The sequence below is a fragment of the Pipistrellus hanaki genome (genome assembly GCF_964339955.1).
Source record: "Pipistrellus hanaki genome assembly, chromosome: 10".
In the NCBI taxonomy this organism is placed as follows: domain Eukaryota; kingdom Metazoa; phylum Chordata; class Mammalia; order Chiroptera; family Vespertilionidae; genus Pipistrellus; species Pipistrellus hanaki.
In genome coordinates, this window is record NC_140512.1 from 73,419,054 (window position 1) to 73,430,444 (window position 11,391).

At 39.2% G+C, this 11,391-nt stretch overlaps 1 pseudogene across 1 annotated transcript; it reads right to left on the reverse strand.

Moving 5' to 3' along the window:
* Window positions 1-7,902: 7,902 nt before the first annotated feature.
* On the reverse strand, window positions 7,903-9,693 carry LOC311628876 (LON peptidase N-terminal domain and RING finger protein 1-like; annotated as a pseudogene). Its single transcript has one exon. The product of its transcript is annotated as an LON peptidase N-terminal domain and RING finger protein 1-like (transcript).
* Between the last annotated feature and the right edge of the window lie 1,698 nt (window positions 9,694-11,391).

Sequence of the window (11,391 nt, forward strand, 5' to 3'; positions counted from 1 at the left end):
GGTCCCAGGTTCGATTCCGGTCAAGGGCATGTATCTGGGTTGCGGGTACATCCCCAGTAGGGGGTGTGCAAGAGGCAGCTGGTCGATGTTTCTCTCTCATCGATGTTTCTAGCTCTCTCTCTCCCTTCCTCTCTGTGAAAAATCAATAAAATATATTTAAAAAAAAGAAAAAGAAATGTAGTTTAATTTATAGTTTAATAAATACTACCTTTATTATTATTCAAGTGTGTGTATATATTTTTGAGGGACACCCTACATTTGTGTAGATACATACATACCTGTACATATATATCGTATGTTTTAGTCTAGACCACATAATGTAACTTTACTTTTGATCATTTTGGTTAAAGGTAAGAAATTGCTTAGCTATATAAGACTTACTCTTAGATCTTCATATGTATTCTCAGGTTTTTGTTTGTTTTTTTGCTATTTCTTAAAAATATATTTTTATTGATTTCAGAGAAGGGAGAGAATGATTGAAACATTAATGATGAGAGAAAGAATCATCATTGGCTCTCTCCTGTATGTCCCTCCCTGAGGATCAAGCCTGCAACCAGGCATGTGCCCTGACTGGGAACTGAAGCTTGACCTCCTGGTTCATAGGTTGATGCTCAACCATTGAGCCATACTCCACCAGGCATATTCTCAGGTTTTATTATTGTTCTGTTGCATCCTTTTCATCCTCCTTTTTTTTTTTTTTTTTTTAAAGATTTGATGTTTATTTATTTTATTTTTGTTAATCTTCACCCAAGGATTTTTTTAAATATATATATTTTTTTATTGATATCAGAGAGAAGGGAGAGAGGGAGAGAGAGAGAGACATCAATGATGAGAGAGAATCATTAATCAGCTGCCTCCTGCACACCCCCTACTGGGGATCGAGCCCTCAGCCTGGGCTTGCACCCTTGACCAGAATCGAATCCGGGACCCTTCAGTCCACAGGCCGACACTATATGCTCTGAGCCAAACTGGCTAGGGCAACCCGAGGATATTTTTTCATTGATTTTTAGAAAGTGTAAGGGAGGAGGAGAGACAGAAACATTGATGTGAGAGAGACACATCAATTGATTGTCTCCTGCAACCAAGGTATGTGCCCTTGACCAGAATCAAACCTGGGATCCTTAAGTCCGAGGGCCGATGCTCTGTCCACCTGAGCCAAATGGGCTTCATCCTCCTATTTTTGACCAGTTTCTGCTATTTTATCTAACCTATGCAATCATCTAAAAATGGAACCTGGATTTTAGAAGTAATACTTAGATAAAACTTAAGTGAGTTTTGCAGTTTGCTTTGTAATTTTTGAAATTGACATTTGTGGGCTATTTAAAGGAATTGCATATGCTTCTTTTAATAGATGAAGATGAAAAAACCATGTTAAATTTGGAGAATTCCAACAAAGGCCTCTCTGGTGAACTCAGAGAAATTAAAAAGGACCTTGGTCAGTGACAAGATAACTTAAAGATTTCAGAAAATATGAATTTGCAATTTGGAAACCAACTGAATAAGACAATCAGAAACTTATGCACAGTAATGGATGAAATCCACACTGTTCTCAACAAGGTTAGTAGTTTTGTACTTCCAATGTTTTCTTAATTTATTCCAGTTTTTTTAAAATCTATTTCACTCTATTTCTTAGTGATTTTTCTTGGAGCGAATAAGGGTAGCCTTCTGTCCTTCATTAGATTGTTCAAAAGCAATTCCTTAAATATCGTATTTTTCTAGAACCTATTCAGGATGTCAACATGGTTTATGTGAACAGATTTCATATAGCAAATTTTATTTGCATTCCTCAGTGAATTTGAATTTGAGGAAGATAAAACCACTCATTTCTTTTAAAAACCCATTTACTATTAGGCAGAGGAGAAACTCTTTGGCACTCTCAAAATTAATTGACTAGTATTCTTTTGTTACTAGGAAAAAAATCCAGTAACTCAATGCCATTATAAACTAACTTTAATAATAGAGATCTAAAATCTTTTTCTCTTTCAGAACAAAAAGAACAATATCTGTAGTGCAGGGAATTCACTGCTGTTATTCCTTAGAACTTCTCATTTCTCAGGGCTCAGATGGCTTTCTCAAATACTAGAAGCCATTCTGCAGAGAATTTAAAGACTTGAACATATTAATAGTTGCCCCACAGGGTCAATTTTCCATAGATACTAAAATGGATATCTCTGTTTACTATTTGTTATAGTTACATTTAAGAGATTCTAATAAAGTATACTTTTCCTTTGTTATTTTATATAAGATAATGTGAAGAGGGAAGATAAAGATCAGAAATCCAAGGAGAATGGTGCAAGTGTATGATAATACGTGTAATGGCGAAGAAATGGTGCTAAATAATGTAATATAAAAAATCATGATACCAGAATGTTTGGAAGTGATGCATGTTTGATTTTAGTAATATAAATATCTTTTAGTACAAACGATGTATAAAGTTTTATGAGTGTGAGAGTCTCTGCTTTTGAAAACTGCTTGTAATTCCTGGCATTCAAATTATTAAACACTCCTTAAGTGAAATAATTTTGCATTGCAAAATGTTTTAGGATCAACTTTGTTATAGTTTTAACACCAATAAACTTCATCAGTTTAATTGACAGTAGAATTTAATTACCAAATGTCTTTTATTAAAATATGTAGGGAGGAAAAAAAGAGAAGAAATAAAAACCTAGAAAATTGCTGTAATTTTAGTTATAGAATTATTCATTATTTTAAAATTTTTGGTATTTTTAAGTTTTAGTATAAATTATAAGATAGCATGCTGCTTAAGTTTTGCAAGTTTTTGACCCAGACTTGTTTTTACTTGTCATAAAAGGATATTCCTCTAATATCTGTCTCTGAAAACATTCACTAAAAATTTAATTTGTCCAGCAGAGAGTACATAAAAATCTAAGAAGCAATTGACAGTTGATATTATCTGTGGAAGGCTTTACATAGAATTAACAGTTCTGATGTTAATGTTACTGCTTTCAGTGAATTGTTCTACTTTCTAAGAAGAGCACCCATATTATAATTTTGAGGATTTTTTACAGTATATATCAAGTGTACAATTCAGTACCAAGCCAGTAGATGTCACTATGATGTCTTAAGTTAAGCTTTGTATAATTAAAAATAATATTTTTTATTAGTCTGTGTACTTCCTTCAGAATTGAGTGGATACATAAGAGTTGATTAGCTGGCCCTCGCCGGTTTGGCTTAGTGGATAGAGCATCAGCCTGCAGACTGGAGGGTCACGGGTTTGATTCTGGTCAGGGGCACAGGCCTGGGTTGCGGGCTCCATCCCCGGTAGGGGCGTGCAGGAGGCAGCCTATCAATGATTCTTATCATTGATGTTTCTCTCTCCCTCTCCCTTTCCCTTTCTCTCTGAAATCAATAAAGATAATATTTTTTAAAAAGTTGATTAGCTGTTGAGTGGGAAAAGTAGGAAATGTGATATACCGTTAAAGTGTTTCTAATCAGGGGGTGAATTTATCCCCAGAGGACATTTAGCAGTGTCTGAAGACATTCTGCTTGTCCCAGCTGGGTGAGTGCTTAGGTGCTAGAGGCCAAGGGTGTTGCTAACCATCCTACATTGCATAGGATAGCCCCTATAACGAAGAATTATATGTAACCTAAAATGTCAAGAGTACCTATGTTGAAAGGCTCTGATTTAAAGTAATATATAGTTACGTGATATGACTTTAAGTTCCTGTTTCTGGTCTTATTGTTTGTTTAACTCTGAAGTCAGATTACAGATTGATCCATAATTATACAGTTATTTTTGCCATCTTTAGATTAAGATGAAACATTATAGGGTGGTTGGAAAGTTGTTGCTTATGGAAAAATCTTGAAGATAAACTTGTAACTAAAAGTCAGTAAAGAAGGTAGTTTTTTAATAGAGAATGTTTTTAAGTGAGAAAAATAATTATAATATTCACCTCTCAGACTTATTTTACCCAGAGATAATTAAGTCATAATACTGGAAGCCTGGAGAAAAAATAGATAAATCTTTCTATTATTTCTTGAAGATAAATTTCTAAGTTAGGAAAACAAGTTAAAATTTTCTAAGCTAGAAAATTTGGTTTTAAAGAAAATGAGGGAAAGAGCACCTGTGTTTGCCCCTCTCCCCCCCGCCCTCGAAACTGCTTATTTTCTTTTGTCAACCTTCTTCCCATTCTGTGGAAGAACAGCTTAAGACCACTCAGTGGTTGTTCCTAACCATTCAGTGGCAAGGGGGCTGAAGACCAGTCTTCAGTGGTAGGCCGAGCACTGCAATCTTTTTTTTAATTTTTTAATTTTTTATTTATTTCACAGAGGAAGGCAGAAAGAGAAGAAGATAGAAATGTCAATGATGAGAGAGAATCATTAATCAGCTGCCTCCTACATGCCCACATTGGGGATCGAGCCTGCAACCCAGGCATGTGCCCTGACCTGGAATTGAACTGTGACCTCTTGATTCATAGGTCAATGCTCAACCACTGAGCCATACCAGCCGGATGTGAATGCTTCAGTCAATAGGAAACTGCTGAATAGCACAAAGGGCACCTGCACACCTTCAGAGCATCCTGCAACCCCAGGCTCAGCGGCAGTGAACTCAGGAGCTGGAGCATGCCGTTCAGCCTAGAACTTCTCCTTGGTCTGTTTTACACTGTTTTGAGCCCTAGCCAGTTTGGCTCAGTGGATAGAGCATCGGCCTGCCTACCAAAGGGTCCCAGGTTTGATTCTGGTCAGGGGCACTTACCTCAGATGCAGGCTCCACCCTGGTCCCATTTAGGGTGCGTGCAGGAGGTAACCAATTGATGTGTTTCTTTCACATTTATATTTCTCTATCCCTTTCTCTTCAACTCTCTAAAATCAATGGAAAAACTTCCTTGGGTGAGGATTAAAATAAATTGTTTTAACTGTATTGAATATTCAGAAGTAAAAATGCAGTCTATTCTCTAACTGCTATTCGTTACCTCATTTGACATTAAGTAAAAAAGTTTATATAAACAAGTGATACATGATAAGATTTAATTATACTTTACAATCATTTTTATGTTCTCAGTGCCTGGAATATTTTTGGATGTCTAATACTTGGTTCAGTCATTATTGGACAGTTGAAATTTTAAGACTTCGTTATTTCTAAATTTTGTCTTCGTTCCTTTTTAAAGAAATTATAGTGACATTTAGACTTTATTTATGTACACATTTCACTCCTCTCAAAATTTTCAGTTATATCCAACATATACTTTTAAATATTTACCTGGTCTGATCTCCTGACCACAACCTATTGCTACTTAGAATTAGAGATGACTAATCATTGGCTTATGAATTCTTGTCTAACTTGCTTAAGTTTGTGTGCCCTTTTAAGATGATTTCAGGAGCTCTCACCTTTCAGCCTAACAGTCCTGAGACCTTAATCATAAAGTTTTGTAGCTTGAATGAATGAATAGTTTTACTGGTGAAGAAAATAAGTATCTTGATCCATTATAAAATCCAAAACTTACTCTCTGAAGTGGCAAAGGAGTGCTGGTTCTTGGGCATTAGCTTTCCAACTAGAAGAAAGAACTTCCTGCTTCTATTTATGTTGTGAAATTGATGAGCCATCACAAGAAACAGTGGAGCTGCTTGGATTACTAGAAATAATCCCAACATATTTTGGAGAAGCAAAAATTAGGCCTAATCCTCTGAAAATGGTCAACAAGGCAAAACCATTAAATAAAATTTTTTTATACGATCCAAGTAATGTGACAGGGTAACACTTTATCATTCGTGTATTTTGGTAGAGTGAAACCTAAATAATGTGTTTGTTAATAGTAATTCTTTGGGAAACTGTCTCAGTATGGGTGGAAAACAAAGGAAAGGTGTGAGGACCCTGAACAGGACAGGCTGGAAATTAAATAAGCAAAAGCAAGTTTTTCCTAAACTTTTACAATAGGTGGGACAGATTAGCTGATTGACACCTTTTCATATCTGCCTTCTCTGTACCCTGAGAACTCATAGTAACTGCATGTGTTACATATAACTGAGCCTCACCCGTACACAGGGCAAGACTTGCAGAGAACATTCCATCTATTGTGTTGCCCCCGGGCATTCTCTCTCATTCTGAAGAGGGGCCAGGATGTGTAATTGTATCTTTGCTAAGGAGGAGTGACACTTGAAGTTGGGCTTTTATGTTTTTGACAATTTTTAATGTTTATTTCACCACCAGTAGAGACTTACAAACTTGGACAGGATCACAGAACATGATAATCCCAAAAGCCAGCTCTTGGGGCACCTTCCCTGTACTTCAGTTGAGGGACAAATCTCAAGTGTTTCACTCCTGTGGGGCACAGTCTTAGCTGAGATTGAAGGAAGGAATAGCAGGGATTTCTGCCACAGTGACAGCGTAATTGTGTTGTGCCTTAATACAAAGGTGGTCACTTCTTCCTGGTAAAAAAAGACCAAGACCGATTTGGCTCAGTGGATAGAGAGTCAGCCTGTGGATGGAAGGGTCCCGGATTCAATTCCGATCAAGGGCACATGTGCAGGTTTGGCCAAGACCGGTTTGGCTCAGTGGATAGAGCGTCAGCCTGTGGATGGAAGGGTCCCGGATTCAATTCCGATCAAGGGCACACGTGCAGGTTGTGGGTTTGATCCCAGTAGAAGGGGTGCAGGAGGCAGCTGATCAGTGGTTCTCTCTCATTATTGATGTTTTTATCTCTCCCCCTCCCTTTCTCTTTGAAATCAATATATATATATATATATATATATATATATATATATATATATATATATATATATGTTATGAATTTAGCTTTTATTCCAAATTAAATAAGCAAAAGCAAGTTTTTCCGAAACTTTTACAAATTACTTACATAAAAGAAAGTTAATAGGGACAGTCCTAAGTTTGCAACAAATAATTACAAAAGTGTCTAGGGCAGCATGAGTATAAACCACGTCACAGCATGGCGATCTAACTGTCATATGAGTAAGGCAGAACTAACATTTGCACAGAGACCAGAATGAGAAAACAAAACAGACTGTAAAAGCTTAGTTCTACATTAAGCTTCTCTTCCCTCAGGTCCTTTACGGGTTTGAACTACGTCGTTGTTTTAAACAAACACATCATGTCAAACTATAAATTACACAAATGGGCAGTTAATGGGAAAAGCCCCCTAAAAGGTACAAACTTAACTGGTACTGAATTGAGTTCTCCACTTGCCTTTATGTACAAGTAAATGTAAACCATGTTTTCACAGTTTTGAGTGTTTTGTGAGTGGATATACAGTACCATGTCAGGTTTGCAATTGTTCCTGAAAACTGGCTCTGGGTTCTGCACCCTGTCGGCCGAGGGGGTGCAGGTATTTACCTAAATAGGAAAGTATCATAGTCAATGGTCAAGACAGTTCAGCAAGAGCAGGATTTCCAACAGAGTGATACACAATACCACAGTTCACATACCTGTGCAAATAGAAGCATTCGGACCGAGAAATCGGAGGCAAGTTCAATTAGCCCAAACTCGTATCGCTACTGTTGTAAACTTGGGCAGTAAATGACCCTCAGCAAGCTCTGCTCTCTATGGCTTTTTTTTCTTCTTTTAAAATCTTAAAGCCAGAGAAAATGCACACATACCACCCAGATGCTCGCGTGCACACACACTCCACACACATACACAGTTCTCATTTCATTTTAGAATACGGTACATAGTGCAGCTTCATCACAGTGTAGAGGTTTAACACATTTGCTGTGTTTTCCTAGGCAAGTTCTTAGTGGTCTAAATCCTAGTTGAGGGTATTCATTTGCAGAACCACATGATTCTGGAGGTTGAGGAAATAAAAAAAAAAAAACACAAGAGCTTCCATACATTTTTCAAACCAGCACTGGATGTGCAAAGGCAGCGGACAACCTGGCCATCGGCACAGCCAGGTTAGAGTAACTTTAGAGGAAGATCCAAGCAGTCAGTTACTTAGATTGGTCTCTAGAAAAATAGGTCAGGATATGCTGTATCTTTGTCAACTGTTCCTTCAGAGACTTCATTGACAAAACTGACAGCTGGTTCCGGGGATCCACAGGGAGAACTGCAAGAAGCCACCAACACCAGGCAGGTCTGTTAGGAGTCGCCTGAAGGTTTTCCTCCCTCCTGGGCATTGATCCAAAGTGCTGAAGAATTTGGCTTCTAAGTCTGTCTCTTAAATTCGGAAACAGCTGCAGGCTTGAGAGTAGACCAAATCGTGGAGCTGCCTGAGACTCTCGCTCACCTTCATTCTCCACCTAAACATCCTCCAGATATTCGATGTCTGCAGCGCAATAGCCGTCTTTCATTCCTCTTTAAAACCTTAAACCGCTCTCCTCCAACCGTATCCACCACAGACCTTTCATCAGGTAAGAAAAGTACATTTCTAATTTGTAACATACAACCATAATCTGCAAAGCCATTCTGTGTGTCACTGACACACATCCCAAACTGTTTAGTTCCAGTTTGTATGCTTCTTCGAATCATACATCTGTATCTTGGCTCAAATACACGAAGAGGGCGAGGCACAGTGGGTAGGCTATGGCACAAACAAATACTGGGACATTCTTGGTCAAGTGTGAGAGCTCAGCAGTTTCTTCATCATATTTTTTTTCCCTCTCAGACAGCTCATCAGGCAGATACTTCACTATTAACTCTTCCAACAGCTGTGTGACACAGAACCTCCTATCTGCTAGATACTCTTTTAAGCTTTCTTTGCAAAGGGGACAATATGATGTATGATCTAAACAGCGCTCAAGACAATTCTTACAGAATGAGTGTCCACAAGGGGTTGTTACTGGCTCAAAAAACAACCTCATGCCGAGAGAACACTCAAAATCTGAGATGTCTATTAATTCCTCTGGGATGTCGCCATAAGTTAATGAAAAGGTACAGACCTCATTGGGCGCTTCTCCTTCCTTTTTAAGCTTACTTCTTCCATCTTCATTAACAATCACGTCCTGTTCGGAGAGAGACAGCTTTCTTTTCAGGAGGAGAGCACCTTTTTCTTGAACAGACAGCAAAGGTTCTGAGGACACTCGTTTTAAGCAATCCCCTCTGGCTGGCATCTCTGTGGAATTTATAGCCTGAGCTGACCGAGCACGGTTTAAGCTTCCTTTGACAGGCTCTGCCGAGGCCTCAGGTATTTCTTCATTCTGCACGAGGCTACGCTCACTGGCAGAGAGAAACTCTTCCATTACTGATGGAAAGCCAAAAGGTTTGTTCTTAGTGCATGGCAATGAACTCCAGGAAGAATCCTTCAGGCCTTATTCTAAGTTTTCAGGTGATAATAAATCAAATAAAATCCTTTTCACTTCCAGCTTGGCAGGTGCGAAGTCTTCGTCGAGGGCCAAGCACTGCAGGAACAGTTGTAGGCGTCACTAGAAAGCCAGCATCGTGGCGCACTTTTCCTTCCTGAAGCAGACCTCGGGCCCCCGTGGCAGCTGAAAGAGCACTGCATTCAGATCCTCTGTGGCTGCTCTGAACTCTCCGAGGCCAGCCTAGGACTCAGCGCGGTCAATTTTAAAAATCAAGCTGCTGGGCTCTGCTCGCAGCGCCTGGCGGAGGCGGCAGGCCTCGCGGTGGCGCCCCCGGGGCAGCAGCTCCCCGGGCGGGCCGGCCGCCGCCCGCTGCTGCAGGCCCGGGAGCGCCCTCCGCCGGCGGCCGCGGGCACGCGGGTCCCGAATATATTTTTTAGAAGCATAACTTTTTGCCGAAGGAATTTGGAATATGTTAAACATGGGTGAGTTTGCTTATTAAAACATGGACAAAAGTTATAGATGTATCCATGTTCACAGGGCATCAAAATGTTTGGTGGAAACAGGTAATGCTACTTGTATATGCCTAGATGGAACTGGCAGTTTCAGCAGGGAAGGAATTATGTCTTCAGTGGTTGGCTTTGTCAGTTCTCTCTGAGCCAGGTAATAACTGAACCTTGAGTGGCTACGCGGAGCCTGAATTGGATTCCCTTAACTATTTAGATCTCCACTTAATAGAATTCCTAGAAAATACTACTGTGATGAGTGTAGATTCTTTATATATATATATATATATATATATATATATATATATATATATATATATATATATATATATATATATATATTCTTTATTGTTGAAAAGTATTTCATATTTCTCCTTTTTCCCCATTGATCTCTCCCTGGCCGCTCCCGCCCCCCAGCATATGCTTCCCCCCCCCCACTACTGTCTGTGTCCATTGGTTATGCTTATATACATGCATACAAGTCTTTGGTTGATCTCTCATACCCCTGCCCTCTTGGTTGTTCTCTTACCCACCCCTGCCCCCCCCTTCCCCTGCCTTCCCTCTGAGGTTTGAGGGTCCGTTAGATGCTTCTCTGTCCCTGGGATCTTTTTTTTTTTCTTTTCCATTGGTTTATGTTGTTAATTATATTCCACAAATTGTAGATTCTTGTTTAGGGTTAACGTGGTACCAAAGGGCCTCATAGCACTCAGACAGTCATATACATAGTGTAGAAGGAACACTGCACCCTCCTTTCCTTTGAGGTGGCCTTTCTAGCCCAGAATGCTCTCCTCATACCTTTGCAAGTGCTCAAGCTAACCTGGCATCGTGGGTCTGAGATAATTTGTGTGGGTTTTTGTTGACAAAAGCTGTGTAGATTTTCTCCTAATGATGAAGTCAAAGTAGGTACAAAAGGCATGTACTGATTTTAGGCAAAGGTTTGAAGTGAACACAGTAATTAGGCACCTGAAACACTCCTCTATGTAGTATGCAGCACATTTTCTGGTTTAACTGCAACGCAGTTGCCATGTCTGTGGGTTCCAGGAAAGAAATTTGTTCCACTAAAATTTTGTATTCAGATTGTTTTGAAGTTAATTAAAATTAATACCTATGACCCAGCCGGCATGGCTCAGTGGTTGAACATCCACCTATGAACCAGTCAGGGCACATGCCTGGGTTGCAGGTTCAATCCTCATTGTGGGACATGCAGGAGACAGCCAATCAATGACTCTCATCATTGATGACTTTCTCTCTCCCCCTCAATAAAAATTATCCTCTCTGCCCTAGCTGATTTGGCTCAATGAATAGAGCTTTTGCCTGTGGACTGAAGGGTCCTGGGTTTGATTCCAGTCACGGACACATACCTTGGTTGCAGGCTCCTTCCAGCTTGAGCCCTGGTCAGGACTCCTGCAGGAAGCAACCAATTGATGTGTTTCTTTCACATTGATGCTTCTCTGTCTTTCCCTCTCTCTTCCACTCTCCCTAAAAATCAGTGGAAAAATATCCTCTGGCAAGTATTAACAAAATAAAAAAATTAAAAGAAAAATTACCCTCTCTAAAATCAATAAAAAATATATTTAAAAAAATTAATATCTAAGAATTTCTTTAAAAATTGTTTTTGTTAAGTGAAACTTAGTAGAATGATAAAAAATTTTCAGGAATTATTCACACAGTTGAC